The sequence below is a fragment of the Talpa europaea genome (genome assembly GCF_964194135.1).
Source record: "Talpa europaea genome assembly, chromosome: X".
NCBI classification, from domain to species: Eukaryota; Metazoa; Chordata; class Mammalia; order Eulipotyphla; family Talpidae; genus Talpa; species Talpa europaea.
The window spans coordinates 96,272,318-96,297,061 of record NC_140081.1 but is presented as its reverse complement, the minus strand read 5'-3'; the positions used below and the strand labels follow the sequence as shown (position 1 = coordinate 96,297,061).

The 24,744-nt window shown below is 46.8% G+C and overlaps 1 pseudogene across 1 annotated transcript; it reads right to left on the bottom strand.

The window, feature by feature from the left end:
- Nucleotides 1–11,243: 11,243 nt before the first annotated feature.
- Nucleotides 11,244–20,783, bottom strand: LOC311187744 (sesquipedalian-2-like; annotated as a pseudogene). Its single transcript has 2 exons — nucleotides 20,461–20,783; nucleotides 11,244–11,857 (listed from the first exon to the last, which is right to left on the bottom strand). The product of its transcript is annotated as a sesquipedalian-2-like (transcript).
- Nucleotides 20,784–24,744: the final 3,961 nt, after the last annotated feature.

Sequence of the window (24,744 nt, the reverse complement as noted above, 5' to 3'; positions counted from 1 at the left end):
GGGAGGCCCCTTCCTTTAACATTCTGATGGAAAATCAGTAACACTTTCAGCTCAAAGTTATAAGCTTAAAAGTCCCACGTGTTGGCCCAATTCTAATTTGATATAAAGAACCCACACTCTTAGTGGGACAATAACAAATATGATGGACATTTTTCCTAGATGCTCTTCATCAAATGAGGACATTCACTTCCATTCCTAGTTTACTGAAGTTTTATGAGGAATTGAATTTAGATTCCTCTGATAAATGCTTTTTCTGCATCTATCGAGATGATCATGTATTTTTCTTCTTTAGTTTGCTAAGATGACAAATTCCATTGATTAATGTAAGGTCGGTGCAGGGGGCCTGGTGAGGGCCCCAGGCCGCGGGCATAAGGAGGGGCCTTGAAACCGCAGAGGGAATTCCACCCTTGCCTCAGCTCCTGGAACCGGAGGCCTCCACCCGAGGCAAACAGGACCTGATAGCGATCAACCAGAAACCACCAAAAAAAAACAACTTCGGTTCCGCAGACCCAGTTTCCCTAACCTTTCCTCACCCTATAAAAGGACATCTTCCCCCCACAAGGGCCCCTCGGGGGTCGGAGAACCTCACCAGGGTGCGCAATAAAATTCCTGCCTGTGAGAAACTTAGCCTGGCTCTCCTTTTCTTTACCGGGCCAATCCTTTCAATTAATTTTTAACAACTTTATCGAGATACAACTTAAATATCATACCACTTGATGGAGGACAGGAATATAAAAAAAACGAGAAGGAGGTGCGCTATAAGACCAGAAACCTGGCTCACACAAGGAGGTGGGGGTAGAAGAAATTAGCATAGCCATTGACACAGCTATGGAAACCAAGGTCCTTAGGCACCAACATCTAGACTACAAAACATAACACCCAAGCAGGGATCAGACTGCTGAGGGGAGTGTCTAGAGCACAGGCCCAGGGGTAAAGATACAGAGATGGAGCCCATTGTGGAATGCCCAGTCCCTTTCAGATTCTTCATAGTTACCCACAATCAGCAACTAACCAGAAGGCTCACAAGGAGTGACCCCGCCCAAACAGAAAAAGACTATATCAGTGCAGTCTCTGCACAGGCTGGGGGCAGCACTCTGTCTGCCCACCTGTGCCTATGCAGGTGCTTCCTTTCACCAACTCTCTCCTCTGCAGGGCAGCAACTTCCTGCCTGCCCGTGACCTGTACCTGCTGGGGCTTCTCCTCACTGACCCTCAGTGGTGGCAGCTCTCCTCAAGGCCGCCCGCCTGCAACCACACAGGCCCCTCTCAGCAAACCTGTCCCTTTCGGGGCAGCTCTTCCTGCCCACTTGTGTCTATGCAAGTGTCTTTTGCTATCCTATCCCTTTTCTAATAAACCTGCTCTTTAAATATAACTATCATCTCTGCCTCGTGGAGAAACTTGCCTGGGAAACTCACTGCGTGTCACTGAAAGGGGAGCTCTGGTGAAACCTTTCCCAGAGGGAACCCAAGGACCCTGCACCCCAAACCGACTGACTCCAAAACAACACACTCATCCCATTTTAAATGTATACTTTAATCATCTTTAATACATTCACAAAGTTGTACAGCTACCAATTTCAGATAAATTCCACTTAGTCAGGACATATCTTTTTAATACATCATTAAAGTCCATTTGCTTAAATTTGTTTAAACCTTTTCCATCTATGTTATGAGGGATGTTGGTCTGTAGTTTTCCTTTCTTGTAATGTTTTATCTTTTTCCCAAATATGTTTATAGAGGTAAATTTGGTTTGCATAGTTGTGTCTGCTTTGAGGGCTGTAGGTTCAAACACCTAAAAATATATGTTTTCACAGACTGCCCACCACCAGTGCCACAATAACCCCGCAGCCCCTTCCACTGGCCCCCTTCCCTCCATAGCTCCTGCCTGGCCGCCCTCCCCCTCTGGTGCCTCCGTTTTGCAGTCAGATGTCAAGGGTTTGTTATTAATTTGTTTTTTTCTGAGCCTTTGTTTAGTTTTTCTGTTTTCCACAGATAAGTGAAACCATCCAGTATTTGTCTTTTCCTTTCTGACTTTTTCACTTAGTATCATCCCTTCCAGTTCCATCCATGTTGTTGCAAATGGCAGAATTTCACGTTGTTTATAGCTTAGGGTTCCATTGAGAGAGAGAGAGAGATAGAGAGAGAGAGAGAGAGAGAGTAACCACATTTTTCTGATCCACTCCTGTGTCCTTGGGCACTTAGCTTGTTTCCATAGCTTGCCTGTTGTTAACAGTGCTGCAGTAAACACGGGTGTGCACATAGCCCTTCAGATGATGCTTGTGCATTCTTTGGGTAGGTACCAAGGAGTGGAGTTACTGGGTCATATGGGAGATCCATATTTAATATTTTGAGGAAACCCCATGCTGTTTCCATAGGGGCTAGACCATCTACATTCCTACCAAAACGATAGGAGGGTTCCCTTTACTCTATACCCTCATGAACACTTGTTTCTGGTCTTTCGATTTGGGCCATTTTCATAGGTGTGAAGTGGTGTCTCTCATTGTGGTTTTGATATGCATTTCTCTGATGATAGGTGATGATGAGCATTTATTTTTTTCATGTGCCTGTTGGCCATTTGCATGTCTTCTGCCCATTTTTTGATTGGCATTTTCCTTTTTTTTTCTTTACAAAATTTGTGACAAAATAATTTTTGTCTGTTGCCTTATTGTCTGTTTGCCCCATTAAATTTTATTCAATAGTACATAACATACACTCCATATGAACAGGAACCCTTTTAATCTCTTCACCATTGCGCCTCTGCAGTTTGCTGAAATATCTCAATGAGAAGGGCTATCACTGCCCCTGTACCAAATAGTATTTTAAGATAAATATATATTACTGTATTCAGTCAGCATAGTAATGGTGTGGGGTAATTATTATCAACAACCTCATTTTCCAGATAAGCTTCCCAACTGCACAGGTGCTGGGGGGTCAGAGGGGTACCAAGGTTTGACTCCCAAGGTCTTGACTTCCTGTCCCTTGCCTATTTTGCACAAATTTCAGAGTGATTAAGAGGGAAGAAAAGGAGGGAGGACAGTGTTGGTTGACTAGATCAAACAGTCCCAAATCAACATACCACCTGTTTGCTTCCATCTGCCTGATACTATTTTCTGGACCCTTAGCTTTGAAAGAGGGCCAATACAAAGATACCTGGATGGTGGAGAGAGCTGAGAACTCACACTCCACAGCAAAATTATTGGCAGACAGTGAGTAAATGCTAATGAGGGGTGAAATATTTTGTCATACACACTCCAGGGATCTCTGCGGAAATGCCCCAAGAGCCGAAGAACTTGAATAGGTGCTGGGACTGGGATGGTGCTGGGGAACAGCGACAGGGACCCAGCTCACCCGGAATTATCTCTAGGAAGGGTGCCCTGCAGGTATATAGCTGGGGGGGTCCTTCCCCTAGTTTTCTTCCCTCTAGCAGGGAATGGACTCAACTACCACGCCTCTGAGATAGTGAACGTGGCCCCTAAGATCTAGCTCTTGACCAAAGTTTGGTGGGAAATGTATGGGTCTTGTGACTTCTTCAAGCGGCAAGGGGGCATTAAAAGTCCTGTAGACCAGATTAGTTTTGGTTGTCTTCTGTGCCTTTTATTGCTCCTCTAAAATAGAGATTTTATTTATCCGTAGAACTGGGGTCTAGGCCAGAGGTGTGGGGGGTAAGAGGACTCCCCAGAGAGAGTGGGTGGATCTACTGAAATACACTGCTGAGGGGAGCAGCGGGCAAGACAGGAGAGGTCTGCTGTGCCATATGGGTCACCTCCCTGGCAGGGGATCAAACGTACGCCATGAGGTGACAGAGCTGAGACTAACCCCTAGGCCACCCGGGAGGCCATGCTCCTCTAAAATAGAGAGTGGAGGGCCTCCCTGGTAGCAGAAGGGGTTAAGCACAGCACCATGAAGCAATCCACAGCAATTGCAGCATGAGTTCGATCCCCGCTGGCTGGCGAGGGTCCCACATGGCATGGCAGACCTCTCCTGTCTCGCCCACTGCTCCCCTCAGCAGTGTATTTCAGTCTGCCTGTTCTGTTCCCCACTCTGCCTCTGGTGAATCCTCTCACCCCCCCATACCTCTGGCCTGTACCCCAGATCTTGTATGCATAAATAAATAAAATCTTTTAAAAAAATGTTCACACTAAAAAAAAATTATGAAAGAAAACATTTAACAGTATCTTTACAAACAGGAGTAGGCAAATACATGTGAGGTATTTGTGAGTCTCTGGGTATAATACATCCTGAGTGCTCGCTTCGGCAGCACATATACTAAAATTGGAACGATACAGAGAAGATTAGCATGGCCCCTGCGCAAGGATGACACGCAAATTCGTGAAGCGTTCCATATTTTTAGATGACTGGATCAAGAAGATGTGGTACATATATACCATGGAATATTACTCAGCATTCAAAAAAGATAAACACATGCAATTTGCTGCAACATGGATGGCGCTGGAAGGGATCATGCTCAGCGAAATAAGCCAAAAAGAAAAAGAAAAATACCGGATGGTCTCACTCATAGCAGGAATCTAGAAAACTTAAATAAGGGACCAGGAAAATGAATAACTATAAGAAAGTGAAAATCAAAATCAACAAAAAACTATGAACCAGAGACACTTTTAGGGGGGCGGGGGCGGGAGGGGAGGGATTGGGGTCAGAATGGGGGGCTGCAATTGTATGGGGAATATAACAATAAAATTTATTAAAAAAAAAAAAAAAAACATCCTGAATGAAATTCCTCGCTATCCATAGATCTGGGAAACTAGAAAACAAGTCATTCCCAAAGTACAATGGTGGCATAAAATAGAAGGGTTTATCAAGGCAAAGCAGTTTCAAAATTCAGCACAGCAAATTCCAGTAGGTTTCAAGTTTTGGGACTATTGCTCTGTGGTTCAAAGTTCCATCTCCCACAACTTTGCCACTGGGTCCCCAACTCTGTCCTCTGTGACCATGGCTAGAATCTCTGCCTCTGTGCCTGCTGCTACCATCCTCAATGCTGAACCTGAACTCTAACACAAACTTCAACTGCTAAACACTAAAACTGAGTCCCCCAAGTCCCACATTAACTCCTATCCATACCGCAAATGAACTCTAACCCTAACCACAACTGCGACACCATTAGTTACCCTAAATCAAACTCTAAGCTTTAAAACTAGACTTGAGCCTGAACCCAAAATCTGGACCTAAACCGGAACCTGAACCACTAAATCTTAAACACAAGCCCCAGTCAGAGCCTAAATCAGAGAGCCAATTAGAACACCAATCCAAATGTCAAGTTGAAAACTTCTTGAACCCCAAACTCTTCCTCAACATTAACACTAGGCATAACACTAATTTCTAAACTCAAACCAGTTTGAACCTGAACACTTGAAACCTAAACCAAGTCCAAGTCAGAGCCCAGATCCAGTTTACATGCCTGCTCTAGCCCACCACGACTACAACTGCCGCTCACGTCACCACTCAGGCCCAGTCTTAGCGCAGCCCCAGCCAGCCCTGCCTTAGCCCTGGGAGGACTCCAGCCCTAGCAGGATTCGGGATGCAAATCGCCATCCAGGCTGCATTCCAACATATTATTGATTGTTTCAACCCCACTTGTTGGTCTTCTTTTTTCTTTTGAATTAGTTTTGCAACTTTGCCAAAGTTCAATTGACTATACTTTTATGCTGTTTCTGGACTCTCTCTGTATTCTTATTATATTGTTTCTCTTCACCAATACCACTGATTACTGTAGCTTTACATTTAGTCTTAAAATTTAGTAGTCTAATTCTGCCAGTTTTTTTTTTTTCTTTTTCAGAATTGTTTTGGTGATTGTCTTTACATACAAACTGGAGAATCACCTTTTCCATTTAATATTTAAATGTTTGGTAGAATTTGCTAGTAAATCTTCTGGGCCTGCAGATTTGTTTTGTCTAAGGTTTTAAACTAATTTAATCCCTTTAGTAGTTATAGGACTACTCATGTCATCTATTTCATCTTGGTTTGTGTCTTTAAAAAAATGATTGTCTTATTTCATCTAAGTTATGGAATTTATATGTAGAGTTGCTCATAATATTCCTTAACTATTGTTTTAATGCTTGTAGGGTCTTTGATTATATATCATCTTTCCTTCCTGACATTGGTGATTTTGCCATTTGTCTTTTTATTTTGTTTGTCTTGCTAGAAGTTTACTGATTTTATTGTTCTTTCAGAAAATCAATTTTCAGTTTCACTTATTTTTTTCTGTTTATTTTCTATTTTCTTTTTTTTTTAAGATTTATTTTATTTATACAAGAGCTGGGGTACAGGCCAGAGTCGCGGAAGAGTGAGAGGATTCACCTGAGACAGAGCTGGGAGCAGAACAGGCAGATGGACCAAAATCACTGCTGAGGGACGCAGTGGGAGAGACAGGAGAGGTCTGCCTCACCATGTGGGATTCTCCCTGGCTGGCCAGGAATCAAACCAGCACTGCAGAGACTGCGGATAGCTTCACAGCGCTGCGCTCAACTTGCTGCGCCACCAGGGAGGCCCTATTTTCTATTTTCAATTTCATTGATTTCTGCTCTAATTTCCTTTCTTCTTCTTTTTCTTCTTCTTCTTTCTTTCTCTTCTTTCTTTCCTTCCTTTATTTTGCTCTTCTTGAGATGGAAGCTTAAGTTGTTTATTTGAGAACTTTCTTCTTCTTTTCTGACATAAACATTTAATCACATAAATTTTCCTCTACACATGATCTCATTAGTTGTATTTTGATATGTTATTTTCATTTTATTCAGTTCAAAATATTTTCTGATAATTCCCCTTGAGACTTTTCAGAGTTATTGCACTATCCTTAGCATTCCCAGCACATAGAACACTCCTTTATACATAGTTCCTTAGTAAATAAATCTTCCTGTTTGCTGTTTTGCCTCATGGGATCAACTGATCAGGTCTGTATCATTTGCCTATCTCTCATCGAGAAGGGTAAAGAGTCCTATAATTGACAGTTCTACCAAGAACCATATGGAATAAATAAGGCATGCTGTAGGTGAGGTGCTGGGCAGAAATTTAAAAAAAAAACACAATATATATTCACTGCACTCGAAACAACAACAGCAATATCAGTGCTAACAATAATGGCAGCAAACAATTTGAATTTGAATTTGCCAGGCGCTGTGCAAGGGACTTTATAAGCATTATGGTTCTCTCTACAGTCCTAAGAGGTATTCATAGTTATCTGACCCATTTTAAAAGAAACTGCAACAGAGATTTACATAACTTGTCCAAAGTTGCATAAATAGAATGCACTAATGGATATGTCTATCAATGGTTCTGGTCAGGATTTGATCTTAGATCTTTCCTTATTCTACAGTGGCCCCATTATATTTTCTCCTTGCTGACATTAAAAATTCCCTCTTTACCTTAAAGGGCAGTTTGAGTAGTGAGAAGTGAAGAACTTGGATGTAGGAAAGCTGTATTAACACTATAATACATGGCATGGTACCATTGTACATTTTTTGGTACCAGAGTTTTGACTAAGGCATCAAGGCTAAGGAGATGAGTGATAAGTGTGCACCCACCCATTCCGAAAAGGACTGCAAGGCCACCCATGTGAGAAACCCTGACTTGTCCACCAACCATTTACCATCTAAACAGCATAAGAGATGACTAGTGATGACTGAGTTAGCCATTAGGAGGAGATTGCTTGAAATAAATGCGTAGAGGAAAGTATTATGGTATTTTTTCCTTGGAGGCCTACGTGGTGGGGGGGGGGTGGGGAGAAGAGGTATTTCCCTCCTCAAGGCAAGCAAGGAGTATATAGGAAGAGCTTGGAGATATTGAATATACTAGTGAAAAGGGAAAGCTGGCAACTTATATCCTGTCTGATGCTGCTATGTGACTGGAGCAAAGCTCCAGAGAGAGTTCTTATAATTTGACTTATGTCTCCAAGAGTTTGGGGATATGACCAAGCACTGAGACAGCTGTCTGTCTCTTCCCTGGGAGATTTTACCAGAACAAGGATGATTAGCGCCTCTGTGACAGCAAGATGAAACAGAAGAGGCCGGCAACTGATTGGACTACTCTCCCACCACTTGGCAGAACAACATGTTTTCCTCAGGTTAAGTGGACAGAGCCAACAAAGAAGGATTTGGGCTTGAATCACCTTGCAGAGATTATTCCAGAAGTACACTAATTCCCCATTGGTTAAGGGTTGACATATCAACTCCTTCATACTATTGGATTGTTTGTGCATAGGCTGAGCTAAATTGTGTGACTTCACAAAATTCCTTGAAGCCAAAATGTAGATTGACTAGGTATATGCCAGTGACATCACAGGTGTGGTGAGGGGATGTAAAGTGGGACACTAAAAGTGTCCACTGTCCCAGGGATGGCTTCCACAGAGTACATTTGAAAACACTAGTGGGGAAAAATAGAGCCATTTCCTGATTGTGACCTTCTGAATTCTGATCACTAAGCAGGTTAGTCACATTAAGATGATTATTCTCCCTAGAAGGGAGGGTATTCTGTTACAGGCCCTGACCCAAAACAGTGGGTCCTTTGCTCTCTAGGAAAAGAACTCACCAGAGTGCTAGGTGTAGCTGAACCAGGCAAGGCTTTCTTAGTGGGTCATGCTTGAGGGAGCATTTAGGCTGGCTCCTCAATGGGAGTTAGCAAGAGAGATTGAAAGGGCAGGTCCACAAGGGGCTGCGGAGGGGCAGTGTCAGTTTACTCTAGGTTGGGCCATGCCCAGGCCCAATTGTGTGTGTGTGTGTGTGTGTGTGTGTGTGTGGGTGTGGGTGGGGGGAGGTGCGCACAGGTTACACTCCACCTGTACATGTGGGCTCTGGGCCTTCTCACTGCAGGGAATTGTGAGATCATTATTAGTCAGGACCTAACACGTTTGTCTGGCATGGGCCTCATGGTCAGTGTGGATGCTGACCATGAGTCCAGTGCTTGACAGGACTCACAACTCCGCAATTTGGTCCAACTGCTGAAATGGGAATTGGGACAACTCATCTTCCCAGCTCACAATATATCTTCCTATGCTACCTCAGTGCCATCTAGTCTGTTCTCTGATGAACCCACAGAGACTAAAACAGCATTTGGAACATAACAAACAGTCCATGGTTCTTTGGAATAATGAATATAATGAATGAATCACTGTAGGACAATGCATATAGTAATTACACGCTTTACCTGCCCATCCTATTTCTTCTCCATGCTACCCAGTATCACTTGTAATTCAAACACTAATCAGTTCTTGCAAGGACTTTATGATAATAAGGAGGACTTGTCAGTCACTCTATCATGGGCAAAAGGGAACTATAAAGTTTACAAGTTTTTTTGTTAATAAAAAAATTACTGCTTTAATCATATAAAAACATCATGACATCAGGAAATGTAACAAAAGCCTAACATATCTGCGTATGAAGTGAGTCACAGTGGGCTGTGGGCTCCTGTGCAGGGCCGGACTTAAAAGGCTCTGAGCCACAGTCTCTAGACCTACTTGGTCACACAACCCAAGGCCCCCAAAGAGAAGAAAGACTGAGGACCAAATTGAGTGAATGGGGGAGGGGGAGGTCAGCTTTCCAGCAGGCCATGTGCATCTTCCGTTAAGCCATTGCCACCACATCCTAGGCCTCAGGCTAGGCTGGCCTCTGGCTCTGCCCATGCAAACCCTTTACCTCCCAGAACAATGACAGAGCAGCTGGGCCCATGCTGGTGAGAGCAACCATGGGGAACTAGGCAGATACACACTGGTTAGCAAATTCCCAGGGCATTCAGAGCAAGAATGCATCTTTGGGAGCCCAGTTAGGAGAGAAGAGTTTATCACAGGCTCCTAGAAAGTCCTAGAAAGTCCAAGAACAGCCTGCCTCTCCCAGGAGCCATTCTGCCTCTCCACTTTTTCCATTTCCCATGGACAGCTCGAGGACCGAGTACAGGTTTCTGCTGACATATAAAAGCCACTAGCCCCTCCTGGGGCAAAGAGCAACACGGGGCCTCCCTGGTAGTGCAGGTGGTTAAGCGCCGCACTGTGAAGCTGTTTGTGGCTTCTGCAGTGCGGGTTCGATCCCGGCCGGCTGGCGAGAATCCCACACGGCACAGCGGACCTCTCCTGTCTCTCCCACTGCTCCCCTCAGCAGTGTGTTTCGTCAGTCTGCCTGTTCTGTTTCCCGCTCTGGCTCTGGTGAATCCTTTCACCCTCCCATGCATCTGGCCCTACCCTAACATTTGTATAAATAAAAAATAAATCTTTAAAAAAAAAAAAAAAGAACAACACGATATGCTGACAGGGCAGCCAGGGAGGGAGGGTAGCCCGACACTTTCTGAGCAAAATAAATCCCTCTTTGTTGGCTAACCCCCTTCCTCCAAAGGGCCCCTCCAAACTGCAGCATGGGGGTCCAAACCCAATCTTCCTACCACTCAGGAAAAAATATGCCCCAGAAAACTCCCTGACGACAAATCTACTTTCTCTGGCAATGTCTGCGGTGTCTCTCAAGTCAGCACGCAGCAAACTCTGGTGCTTAGATGTATGCGTGACTCCCCGTGTTGGAAACTGGCTGTTGAGTCACATGTGGGTGGCTGGCAGGGCTGCCTGTGGCCCAGTCCCTTCCAGCTCCGCAGCACCAACATTCCCCAAGTGGGGAGCCGAATCCAGTCAGGAGACTTGGTCTTGCTCCGTGGTGCTGAGCAGACCGCCTCTGCTCTGTGGGCCTAGGAAGTAAAGGGATTGGAAGGGATGATTCCTCAGTCTCCTCCAAGCCTGAGGGGGGTCTGGGACCTGGAAAAAACCTAAAAAGCACGAAGAAGCGAACCCCTCCCTCAAGACAGCAACTTTAGATGGAGTAAACATGAAACTGAAAAAGCAGCAGCCCTGTGCTGTGCAGCCCTCGCAGGCCGGGTAGGTTCATCGTTGGTCCAGGAAGCTGGAAAGAGAACCTTGGAGCCCTGGGCATCACCCCACAGGTTAGGGGAGACACGCCAGGAGGGCGACAGCAACCTGGCCCCCTCTGCGAATCCCTACCTGCTCTTTGCTCCCCTCGCTGTTCTCTGATGCTCTCCACTGCTCTCCTCTGCTCTCCGCCCTCAGGCCTCTGCCGCAGCCCTTACATGCTCCGTCTCTCTGCTCCAGCGCCTACTCTGGCTCACCAGTCCAGGAGCGCAGTCAGCAGGTGTAAGACCACAGGTGTCCAGCATTGATGCTAATGATGGGAGGGCAGAGAAACCTGACCACTCCCATTTACCCCACTCCCTGGGGTCCTGACCCACAGGACAAAACTTGAAGGTCCCTACTCAGGGCCTGGCCTCTCCTCGCATGCTGCCTCCCCTGGCCCTCTGCAGCCAGCCCCACCTGAGATCCATGACCTCCTGGCCGTACCACTCATGCAGGGTAGAGAAGCAAAAGCTCTCAGGGGGGCTCTGCCCCTGCCCAGAAGGAGGCTGGCAGGGCCCTGCAACTCGCACTCTGCTGATCTCTGGCCAGCTGGCCTGCTGCCCGCTTCTTCAACCAAGCCCATGAGGCTGCAGTCCCTGGAGAGGGAGTGGCCATTCTACAGGCCCAGGGAGCAGACGTCAGGCGCCTGGGGCTTGCAGCGGCTACTGAAAGCCTCGGGCATGAGGCAGGGGCTGGCCACCTGCAGCTGGCTCTCCAACTCGGACCCCACTGGGCACATGTCCAAAGCTGGCCCTGGACAGAGCCTTCACCCAGGCCTCCGGGGCCTCTGGTCATCCACCGCGAGCAGGTGTGGGTGCACCCCAGGGGTGCCCAAGCGGATTGCCAAGGCAAAGTCCTCGGTTTCGGACGCCTCGGCCAGCTCCACTGTGCAGCCCTCCAGGACCACCTGGCTCAGAGGGCCTGGTGCTCTGGGCTCTCGAAGGACAACAGCAGGCTGCCCTTGAGGACAAACCTGCGCCTCTGGCCCACACCACTCAAGCAAGCACAGGCCCTTCTCAGACCTCAGAGCGTCTGCAGAGCTTGCTGGGCTAAGTGCAGGGCATGCGCACATGAATAGGACACAAAGGGCTCTCCCCTTAGCCTTTGGCAGTTTACAAACTGAGGTTTGATTTTTGCTTTTGTATTGAAAAGATCCAGAGAATAGGTGCACCAATCACCAGCACTTTCTTTTGCTTTAAATACAGATGGAGATTTTTCAGTTGAGTCAGCAAAGGACAACTTTTTTTTTTTAAAGATTTATTTATTTATTTACACAAGCACTGGGTACAGTCAGAAGCGCACCAGAGCTGGGGGGGGGGGGAACAGAGCAGGCAGAGGGACTGAAGTACACTGCTGAGGGGAGCAGCGGGCGGCGGCAGGAGAGGTCTGTGCACCATGTGGGACCCTCCCCGGTGGCCGGGGATCAAACCAGCGCTGCAGAGGCTGCGGGCAGCTTCGCAACCCAGCGCTCAACCGCTGCGCCACCGGGGAGGCCCCTGGACAACTTTTTTTTTAATATGTTGGGTGAGTCTTCAGATTCCCAGGGTTTTCCATGGTGAGGGAGTGAGGTAAGGAATATTTTATACCTTAAATGCAAGGTGGTGTTTAAGGGGGGAAGGTGTTTACTTTTTACTTAACACGTTTCGCTCCATGTATGGTTCATTTCCTTTTTAAAAAAAGTTTTATTTTGAAATATAGAGTCACAGTAATTATTAAAAAAAAAAGACATGTACAGAGAAGTCCCTGGACCATTCGCCCAGTTGTGTGTGTGTGTTTCCTGTATTCATTTTCTGTGAAGTTTTTGATTGACCTCCTTAATAACGTTCCATCTGTTGAAATACATGAAATCAATTCCTTTCATAGTTCTTCTGTCTGTAGCAACCTTGTCCTTCAGTATTAGAAGTGTGAACTCTATTAACTTAAGGATGAGTAATAGGCAATTTGAAACTTCCCTGAGAACCTGTGCTTGTGATGTTCTGAAAATAAACATAAAGCAGACAATTTTATTTCCCTTGTGCATATTGATTTCTTTGGTAGAAGCAGAGCCAATTTTGAAGGTACACAATGAGAGACAATCCACTAAATGTTTGTTTTTAAAATATGTTTCAGTTATCACTAACCTTCAATGAAAACGCTTCAGTTTTCACATCTGTTAAACAGATATGTTCTTCCTCCTCCACTCTTCCCTGCACTCATATCTTAGGGCTCGTGTAAACTTTAGAGAAATACCACATGTAAAGAATTAGGCGTGCCCTAGGGAAAATGTTATGTAAACAGAATATTTATATCATACCTAGTCCTTGTTGTTTGATCTGAAAATTACACTGACAGGCAATAGTCTTTTTTTTTTATAGAGGCATGCTTTATTTATTTGTTTGCTGGTTTGTTTGTTTGTTTTGTTTGCACATGCACTGGGTACAGTCAGAAGCGCGGGAGGGTGAGAGAATTCACCAGAGCCAGAGCGGGGAGCAGAGCAGGCAGAGGGACCGAGGTACACTGCTGAGGGGAGCAGCGGGCGGCAGGAGAGGTCTGCGCGCCATGCGGGACCCTCCTCCGGTGGCCGGGGAGCAGCCGGGGATCGAACCGGCGCCGCAGAGGCCGCGGGCAGCTTCGCAACCCAGCGCTCAACCGCTGCGCCACCGGGGAGGCCCGCAATAGTCTTTTTTATATTAGACATCTCATATAACCACGAGTTCAAGCTTTATATGTATCTTTTCTAGAAGCATACCAAAGTGCCTACTGGAAATACACCAGTGAAATCTTAACATACAAAGCAGAAAGACAATATATGTTCACACTGAAAATTAGAAGAAAGGACTTTGTAAAGAGAGAAATAGAACAGGGTTCTCTGATATCCAGAGCTTCTTGCTACTGAATTCCTATTAGGATCCTCATCATTGCATAAAATGAATGGAGGCGAAGAGTAGAAAATTTGGGGTGGAGGCTTCACAGGGCCAGAAACTGGAGGTGGGAGTAGAAATGATTAACAGATTCATTAAGCCAGATATAGAAATGAAAATCCTTAAGCACAGGAAATCCTTAGGCATGGACTGTCCACAAAGGAATGAAACCCTCGAAAGAACACCGTAGCAGAACAACTCCCGCCTGGCCAAAGGCAACTCTTGTCCCAAGACTGGGCTCCTGTGTCTATATGCAGGCATCTCCTTCAACAAACCCATTCATTTCAAATCTAAGTCTTTCTGCCAGCTTATGTCTGTGCAAGCATCTTCTTCTCCTTATCTCTTTTTCTAAAAACCTGCCCTTTTGGGATATAACTTTTGCCTGCTTGTGTCTTGTACTCCTTGGTAAACTCACCGCGTGCTGCTGAACGGGTGCCTCGATTGGAACTTTTCTCTGAGGTCACCCAAAGACCCCGCCACTGAACCATATCTCATCAGAACCCCATCAAGTTACTGCCTAGAACAGTGCTTGCCCCATAATTCGCTCCCATACATACTTGCCAGACACTTAAAAGGTCATAGTCAGTCATGTTCCTGATTCTTTCCCATTCTCTATTCAGTCTTATAGTGTGCTTTATCACGATAATGAAGAAAGTGAAAGCTGGTAAAATAGGAAAGAAAAAGTGTGTACTTTTTTGGGTTCTTGCCAAGAATGCAACCCCAGAAACGTGGCTCCAAAGAGCCCTTGAATCTTGGTCTAGGTTGTCTGGCAGTGGGCGGGACGCTTCCCACTCTGGTCTGCTATGCAGGTTAAGCTAGACCAGTCCAGAAATGATTAGTGCAATAATATGGAAATAAGCTGAAAAGTTTCAATCCCTGGGCTGTCTGTGGTGATGTGGTTTTGGAGTCTGTGGGTTTGGAATTAGTGCGGGGTCCTTGGGTTCTCTCTGGGAAAGGTTTCACCAGAGCTCCCCTTTCAGTGACACGCAGTGAGTTTCCCAGGCAAGTTTCTCCACGAGGCAGAGATGATAGTTATATTTAAAGAGCAGGTTTAGGGCCTCCCCGGTGGCGCAGCGGTTGAGCGCTGGGTTGCGAAGCTGCCCGCGGCCTCGGAGGCGCCGGTTCGATCCCCAGCTGCTCCCCGGCCACCGGAGGAGGGTCCCACATGGCGCGCAGACCTCTCCTGCCGCCCCGCTGCTCCCCTCAGCAGTGGCCTTCGGCCCTTCTGCCTGCTCTGCTCCCTGCTCTGGCTCTGGTGAATTCTCTCACCCTCCCGCGCTTCTGACTGTACCCAGTGCATGTATAAACAAAAAAAACAAAAAAAAAACCCAAACAAACAAATAAATAAATAAAACATGCCTCTATTTAAAAAAAAAAATAAAGAGCAGGTTTATTAGAAAAGGGATAGGATAGCAAAAGACACTTGCATAGACACAAGTGGGCAGGAAGAGCTGCCCCGAAAGGGACAGGTTTGCTGAGAGGGGCCTGTGTGGTTGCAGGCGGGCGGCCTTGAGGAGAGCTGCCACCACTGAGGGTCAGTGAGGAGAAGCCCCAGCAGGTACAGGTCACGGGCAGGCAGGAAGTTGCTGCCCTGCAGAGGAGAGAGTTGGTGAAAGGAAGCACCTGCATAGGCACAGGCGGGCAGACAGAGTGCTGCCCCCAGCCTGTGCAGAGACTGCACTGATATAGTCTTTTTCTGTTTGGGCGGGGTCACTCCTTGTGAGCCTTCTGGTTAGTTGCTGATTGTGGGTAACTATGAAGAATCTGAAAGGGACTGGGCATTCCACAATGGGCTCCATCTCCGTATCTTTACCCCTGGGCCTGTGCTCTAGACACTCCCCTCAGCAGTCTGATCCCTGCTTGGGTGTTATGTTTTGTAGTCTAGATGTTGGTGCCTAAGGACCTTGGTTTCCATAGCTGTGTCAATGGCTATGCTAATCTCTTCTACCCCCACCTCCTTGTGTGAGCCAGGTTTCTGGTCTTATAGCGCACCTCCTTTTCGGTTTTTTATATTCCTGTCCTCCATCAAGTGGTGGTCAGTTTCATTTCAATTTCCTCCTGGAGTGGACATATCTGCACATACCCAGGACCTGACCCTCAGTAGCCTTTCTATTCGGCCTTGGCTATCCCGACTCGTGTGACTCCATTTTGGTTCTTTATTTCTTGTCATTCCACCTTTTGACCAAAATCTTTCCTCTGATGATCAACTGGAGAAGTCCCATATTCTGGGAGGATTAGTCCTGGGGAGTCACCTATAACTGGAGAAAGCACACATTGCTGGGCCAGGAGGTCACGTCCCTCGTGGCGTGGGGGAATCCCAGTATTGGCGCGGTGGAGATGAGTCTTCGGGTTTTGGTAATAAGGTGGCTTTGGCCTCGGTGCTGCAGGCAGGTCACGTTGAACTGAAGTCTCTGTAGTGAAGGCTGATTCTGAAGGTGTAACAGGGTGGTCCCCAGGAAAAGGGGAGGTTCTAGGTTTCCTGCCCCACCCAAAAGGAGGGTGGAGCAGAGCAGAGAGAATAAGCTGCAGAGGAGACTGAGGAAGGAAGGAGGCAGGATGGAGCCAGAAGGAGACCTGGAGGAGGCGCATGGAGCCGAGAGACACGTGAGGAAACTGCGCCTGCCTTTTGGTCGTGTACTGACTGACACAGATGTGGGTGAGAGACCCGTGGGGAGGTGACAATGGCAGTTTTTTTTTTAATTTTATCTTTTTTTTTAAGATTTATTTATTCATTTATACAAGCACTGGGTACAGTCAGAAGCGCAGGAGGGTGAGAGAATTCACCAGAGCCAGAGCGGGGAGCAGAGCAGGCAGAAGGACCGAAGGACACTGCTGAGGGGAGCAGCGGGCGGCAGGAGAGGTCTGCGCGCCATGTGGGACCCTCCTCCGGTGGCCGGGGAGCAGCCGGGGATCGAACCGGAGCCGCAGAGGCCGCGGGCAGCTTCGCAACCCAGCGCTCAACCGCTGCGCCACCGGGGAGGCCCGACAATGGCAGTTTTTGTCTTGATTTTGATTTTGCTCTTTTCCCTCCAGACTTGTCTGGTTATTTCTGATACTTTTCTGTGGGTCCCCACTGAAAGGTGCTTTAGACTGTGGCAGGCTTTGGGGCCTTGCTCTGGGCCAATCCCATTTGGATGGACTTTTACCCACGAGGAGACGGGTAACTCTGGGTGCTTGATTAAGAAACTATATTCTTTGCCTTTCCTGTGTTGTTTCCTAATTGTATTAAAGTTCCTTCCCATTAAAGTCTCATCTGTTTTGTGTTGTTGGGGCGGATGGCAGAACCTATGTAGAGCAGGCAGGTTTGGGGGGTCTGGGGTGCCCCTCTTCCTCTCCTATAACGAAGGGTCCATGGCTTGGGGAATGGCCTCCAATCTTTGAACTACCACAAACCTGGTTTGGGTTGAGAGCTAAGATCTATAAAGGGTCGCATTTTCAACAATAGAAAAGCAATACACAGTGACAATAACAGAACTATTTGTAATCCTTATCTTAAAATTGCTCCAATTCCTAAGGACAGTCAGCTGAAAATAACAGGAAACTTAAAATTAAACAACCAGGCATCAAATTGGAATGACCTTTTAAATACCTGGCAAATTTAAAGACTTCAACAGTTTCTAATTCCACCCCTGATAAGGTATTGATTCAAGTACAACATGAAGTGTTGAAAGTGGTGTGTACCCCATTTGGGCTGCAAGGAGGTAATCTAAGGCAACATGTTGTTTCTGATCTTTCTGATCTGGGCCATTCTCACAGGTATGAGGTGGTATCTTATTGTGCATTTGATTTGTGTTTCCTTGATGATAGTGATGATGAACCTTTTTTTTCATATCCCTGTTGGCCATCTGTATGTCTTCTTTGGAGGTGTCTAGAGCTTCTGCCCGTTTTTTAATTGGGTTATTTGTTTTCTTGTTGTTGAGTTGCATGAGTTCATTGTAGACCTTGGCTATTAGCTCCTTGTTAGATGTATGATATGCAACTGTTTTCTCCCACTCTGCAGGGTGTTTTCATTTTTATGATAGTTTCTTCTGCTTTGAGGTAATCCCATTTGTTTATTTTTGCTTTTAGCCTCCCTTGTTGAATGTAGTCCTCAAAGATATCACTGAAGTCAATGTTCTGGAGTGTTTTGCCTAATTTTTCTTCAATGTACTTTATGGTTTCAGTTCTTACATCCAAATCTTTAATCCAGTTGGAGTTAATTTTCGTATATGGTGTAATTGTGGTCTCGTTTCATTGTTTTTCATGTGGCTGCCCAGTTTTACCAACAGCATTTGTGAAAGAGAGTTTCCTTTATCCATTTTATATTTTTGGCTTCCTTGTCATAGACTAACTATCCATACAATTGTGAATTTATTTCCGGGCTCTCAGTTCAATTCCATTGGTCAGTGTGTCTGTTTTTATTACAATACCATACAGTTTTGACTATGTAGTATAGTTTGAAGTCTGGGAGTGTGAGACATCTGTTCTTTTTTGTCAGGGTTGCTTTGTCTATCCAAGGATTTTTATAGTTCTATATGAATTTCAGTAGTTTTCCTCTATTTCTTTGAAGAATGCTACTGAATCTTCAATAGAGGTTGCACTGAATAGGTCTATTGCTTTGTGTAAGATGGCCATTTTATTTTATTTATTTATCTTTTAAAGATTTATTTTTATTTATACAAGAGCTGGGGTTCAGGCCAGAGGCGCAGGAGGGTGAGAGGATTCACCATAGACAGAGCGGGGAGCAGAACAGGCAGATGGACTGAAAGCACTACTGAGGGGAGCAGCAGGTGAGACAGGAGAGGTTTGCCGCACCATGTGGGTATCTCCCTGGTCTGCTGGGAATTGAAGCCGTGCTGCAGAGGGTGCAGACAGCTTCACAGTGTGGCACTCAACCCGCTGCATCACCAGAGAGGCCCAAGATGGCGATTTTAACAATGTTAATTCTTTAAATCCATGAGCAGAGAATATCTTTCCAGTTCTTTGTATCTTCTTTTTTTTTTTTTTTATAGAGGCATGCTTTATTTATTTGTTTGCTGGTTTGTTTGTTTGTTTTGTTTACACATGCACTGGGTACAGTCAGAAGCGCAGGAGGGTGAGAGAATTCACCAGAGCCAGAGCGGGGAGCAGAGCAGGCAGAAGGACCAAAGGACACTGCTGAGGGGAGCAGCGGGCGGCAGGAGAGGTCTGCGCGCCATGTGGGACCCTCCTCCGGTGGCCGGGGAGCAGCCGGGGATCGAACCGGCGCTGCAGAGGCCGCGGGCAGCTTCGCAACCCAGCGCTCAGCCGCTGCGCCACCGGGGAGGCCCAGTTCTTTGTATCTTCTATTTCTTCTAATAGTGTATTATAGTTTTCATTGTACAGGTCTTTCACCTCCTGTGTTAAGTTCATTCCTAGGTACTTAATTCTTTTTGATACAATTGATAATGGGAATGTTTTCTGGATTTCTGGAGCTCACTGATTGCATATAGGACTGCAACAGATTTTTATGTATTGATTTTGGAGCCTGGGACTTTGCCTCAGTTTTTAGTGTTTATTGTTTCAGTTTTTAGTGTCTTTAGGGTTTTCTATGTACATTATTATGTCACCTACAAATAATGATAGTTTTACTCCTTTCCCAATTTAGATTCCAATAGACACCAGTCGGTGAGTAGCCACCACCACGGACTTGCTGTGGAACAGAGGAGGAGTGGGGACTGTTTGGCCCAGGAGCTGGACATGGGGCTGTCATGGCCGCATGTGGCACTGAGCAGTGGCTGTGACATAGAAGTACAGGTGGAGCTGGAGGTCTCTGGAAGTCTGTCCTGGGGACAGGGGCCTCCTGCTGCTCTGGCAGCCCCCTCTCCAACAGTTCTGGACACCCTGAGCCCTCATCCCAGGGCTTAGATCTTGAGCCCTACCCACCCCTTCAGTGGGTGTACTGATGCTCTTTGGCCATGGACATGCCCTCCTCGTTGTGGTGTCCTGCTGGATTGTGCACCTCCCAGCCCTCTAGATTCACCTTGGACTCCCATAGTCAGTCAAGCAGAGGTAGGTCCTGGATGCTGACTTCAGACCTAGAGCAGGTGAGGACGCTGGGGGACTGGAGGACTCAGGGACAGTCAGGGCAGGCAGAGGGTGGCAGGACAGACTCTCAGCTGAGGACAGCAGGGGCCTGTGTGGGGGTGAGGCGCTTCTGGCCAGGAGTGGGGCCAGGGTGTCCAGTCATTGGAGGCAGCGGCTTTTGGGAGATCTGGAGAAGGCAGTGCTTACAGCTCCAGCAAGAGCACATGGGAAATGCCTTGTCCATGTCCCAGCCTTACAGGGAGCTTCCTACAGATTAGGCAGGGCCGATGTCCGTTTCAAGTTTCGGGGAATGAGATGGGGGTTGCTTCGCGGTCCCCTTCGTGCTCTAGATCAGGCTGTAGTTTTGAAGATGGCATTGGGGTCAGAGTCACATCACAGGGAGCTTCAACCTCTCTAGTGACAGTCGGGCAAGTTGGGCTAGAGAGCTGGGGAAAGGAGGCAGGAGAGTCATAGGGGTCCCTGGAGGAACTAGGAGGGGAGTGGGGGCTTGTAAGAGATGTGCAAGGCATCTCCAGCCAATTGGTTGCCACTGCCTCTGGGGATCTTGTAGCTAGAGTCATGAGTAGGTGGGTGAAGTCCAGCTAGAGGTCCTGAGGTGGGACCTAACAGAACTGGGGGTGGCGTCACATACACTTCGGGGTCCTCGTTACTGTGCAGCGGGGAGGGATGCTGGATGTGGAAATCCAGGTTGGGCTTGATCACTTGCGAGAGGCTGGGTTTGGGCGCTTCACTCTGGTGGGGGGTACAGTGCCCTGCTGGCCACTCAAGAGCAGAGGCACCAGCGGCCCAGCCCGCCAGCGCCTTCTCTTCTGGCAGCGGAGCCCGCTCCTTGGGCAGAAGGGTAACTCCTGGCTCGGCTAGGCCAATGAGGCTATGGCCTCTGCACCGGCCTCCCTCGCAGCTGCTCCAGGCCAGGGTAGACTGGGCCGACCTCAGCCGCAGAGGCTGCACCATGGAGGGGCGGGGTGGGCTGGGCTGTCGCTGCGGGGCCTCGCGCAAAGCCTGGCCCGGGAGTACCCCGCACCCTCATCTGGGCCGCAGGGCGGCCAACTCCAGGCCACTGCCTGAGCATGGCCGCTGGGCTCCCGGTTCACAGGAAGCCCCAGCCCCGGGGGTGAGAGGAGGGGGGGCTGGGGCTGCGACGGGTCGCTGGGGCCTCCGGGGCCTGGCGAGGGGGGGGGAGACAGGGGAGGGCGGAAGAGGGGTGGAGGAGGACGCGCCCGTGGAGGGGGGGGTGCGCGGAGGCTGGGGCGCTGCCGCCCCCTGCTGCGCGGGCGGGAAGGAGGGAGGCTGAGTGCCGACCTTCGTCCCTCTTCCAGCCCCAACCGCGTTGGCCAAAGGCGCTGAGGCTGCAGCCCAGTGTCCCGGGCGCGCAGGCGGGTCACCGTGTGAGGCGCACTGACCCTCGAGCAGCCCGCTCTGCGCGGCGGGGCCTGGGGCCGCGGCCCTCCAGCCCCTCGGCTTGGCCCCCTCTCTCCCGCGCCAGCCCGGCCGCCCCGGCTCACGTGCGCCCTTGGCGGGGCCTTAGCGCCCGAGCCGGAGCCCGGGGCAGCTGTCAGGGCTCTCTGGGGAAAGAGAGCTCCGAAGGCTAAAGAAGGCGCAAAGTGAGGCAAAGGAGCAACAGGGGGCCCCGCGGGAGGAGGGGGGCACTGCGAGGGTTGGGGTGGCTCCGGGTAGTGGGGTAGTGGCACTCGACCGGGGGCCCGGGCCCGTCTCCCGCCTCCCCCCGCCCCCCCGCCCCCCCCCGCCCCCCCCGCCCCCCCGCCCCCCCGGCCCCCCCCCCCGCCCTCCCCGCCCCCCCGGCCCCCCCTGCCCCCCCCCCGCCCCCCTTCCTTCCGGGGCCTCCAGTGCTCCCGCCTGCTCCGGGCCTCCCGCTGGCTCGCTCTAGTTCCAGAATATTTGCTCTACTCCAGAGTAAAACCCCCAGCCCATTAAGCGTTTTCTCCCCATCACACACATCCCACCCCGCACCTGCCAGCAGGCCTCACGTCTTGGAGGACTCATCGATGCAGGACAGAGAGAGACGCAACGCGTCAGGTCTGTCCCCGTCGCAGTATCAGTTCTTTGTCCCTCTGTCTGGCCGGACAGTAACCGGACAGCGTCAGGTGGACACTTGGGTTGTCCCCACCGTGGACTTTGTTAATAATGCTGATATTCATGGAGAAGTTTCTGTTTGAACACGAGTTTTCGATTCCTGTAGGTGTACACCTAGGAGCGCGTATGGAAATCCAGTGGTTTCCAAGGGTTACATTTTCAGGAACCACCAACTTATTTCCCACAGTGATCAAACCTTTTTACGTTTCCCTCAGCAGCTATGAGGATTCCAGTTTGTCTATATCCTTTCAAATAGTTATTATTTTCCTTTTCTATTATACACATCCTACTTGCTATGATGTGGCACCTTGCAATGGTTGTTACTGTTTTTTTTTTAATTGAACTAACATTGCATTATAAAATTATATAAGCTTCAGCGTGCATCATTACAAAACAGACATCTAAGTTCACCACTAAAAGTCCACTTCTAAATCCTACACCACACAACTGACTCCTTTTACCCAATTTACCCACCCTCCTTCCCTCTCCTCCTCTGGTGACCACTCATTTGTTCTTATAGTCTAAAAGTTTATTTCTGTTCATTTGTGTGTGTTGTTTCTTATGTGCTATATATGAGTAAAATCACATGGTGATTGTCTTTCTCCATCTGACATATCACTAAACATAATACCACTAGATCCGTGGTGGTGTTGCACACAGCAGGGTTTCATAGTTTTTAATATGTGCATATATGTAGTTGAGCTCTATGGTATATTTCTACACATATATGTAGTTTAGTGTTCCATGGAATCTATATCACATCTTTATCCAATCATCTCTGAGTGGCCACTTAGGTTGTTTCCAGCTCTTGACTGTCAACACCAACACTGTCATAAACATAGGGGTGCATGTATCTCTACTGTTTTTGTGATCTCTGTGTCAATATCCAAAAGGGGGATAATTTCATCATGTGGAACTTCTATTTTTAATTTTTTGGAGAATCTTATACTGTTTTCCATAGTGGCTGCACCAATTTACATTCCCACCAATGAAACGCAAGGGTTCCCCTCTCTCTTAATTATCTTTTGGATAATTGCCTTTTTTAAAGGTGCGAGGCTATCTTTTACCATTTTCATTCGCATTTTCCTAATTATAAGAGATGATGAATATCATTTCATGTGCCTAATGGCCATCTGTATGTCTTCCTTGGAAAAATGTCTCTTCATATCCTCTTCATTTTTATATTGAGTCTTTTTGTTGTTGAATTTTATGAGTTCTTTATATATATTTTGGATATTAACCTCCTGTCATATTTGCAAATACCTTCTTTCATTCAGTCGATGCCTTTTTATTTTAATGATAGATTCTTTTACTGTGCCAAAGCCTTTAAGTTTTTGCTAGTCCCACTTGCTTATTTGTGCTTTTGTCACTATGCCAAAGCCTTTAAGTTTTTGCTAGTCCCACTTGCTTATTTTTGCTTTTGTTTTCCTTGCCATGGGAATGGAGTCTCCAAAGACACCTGGAAGATCGATGTCAAGAACCACATCACCTAGGTTTTCTTCTGTGTTTTATGGACTTCAGATCTTACATCCAAGTCTTTCATCCATTTTGAATTAATTTTTGTCTGTGGTGTTAGATGGTGTTCCAGTTTCATTCTTTTGCATGTTGCTATTCTGTTTTCCCAAAACCATTCTTTGAAGAGGCTTTCCTTGCTCCATTATATGCTCTTGTCTCATTTGTTGTAAAGTAGTTGTCAATACATTGTATGCTTGTTTCTGGGCTCTCAATTCTGTACCATTGATATGTGTGTGTTTTAATCCTGAGACCACACTGTTTTGATTACTATCATTGTGTAATATAGTTTGAATTCAGGAGCCTGATACCTTCATTTTTGTTCTTTTGCTCAGGATTTTTTTTCTGTTTGAGGTTTTTTGCCATTCCAAATAAATTTCGTTTTTTTTTGTTGTTGTTGTTCAATTTCTATGAAGAATGCAATTGGGATTTTGATAGCAATTACATTGAATCTGTACATTGCTTTAGATGATATAGCCATGTTAATGATGCTGATTCTTCTTATCCATCAACACAGAATATCTTTCCATTTCTTTGTGTTTTCTTCTATTTCTTTCAACAATGTCTTATAGTTTATAGTGTGCAGGTCTTTCACCTCTTCAGTTAAATTTATTCCAAGGTATTTAATTCTTTTTGATATGATTGTAAATGGATTACTGCCTCTGATTTCTCTTTCTGCTAGTTCATTATTTGCAGATAGAAATGCGACATATTTTTTGTATGTTACCTTTGTATCCTGCCAGTTCACTATATTTGCTTATTATTCCCACTAGCTTTTTACTGGAGATTTTAGGATTTTCTATATATGCTATCATGCCATCTGCAAATAGTGATAGTTTTACTTGTTTCCAATTTGATAACTTTCATTTCTTTTTCTTGTCTAATTGCTCTGGCTAGGTCTTCCAATACTATATTGAATAATAGTGATGAGAATGAACATTCCTGGCTTATTCCTGAGGGAATTTCTAATTGCCTTAGAGGGAAAACTTTCAGTTTTTCAGCATTAAATATGATGTTGGATGTAGGTTTGTCATATATAGTCTTTATTATGTTGAGGTACATTCCTTCTAGGCCCACTTTGTTGAGGGTTTTTGTTAAAAGTCATAAATGGATGTTGAATTTCATCAAATGCTTTTTCTGTATCTATTGAAATGGTGATATGATTCCTTCCTTTCATTCAAAGTAGAACATTGTTGAGGATTTTTGCATTTATGTACATCAGAGATATTGACATATAGGGTAATGTTGACATCATAAAATGTGTTTGGAAGTTTTCCTTCTGTTTCCCTTTTCAGAAGAGCTTGAGAAG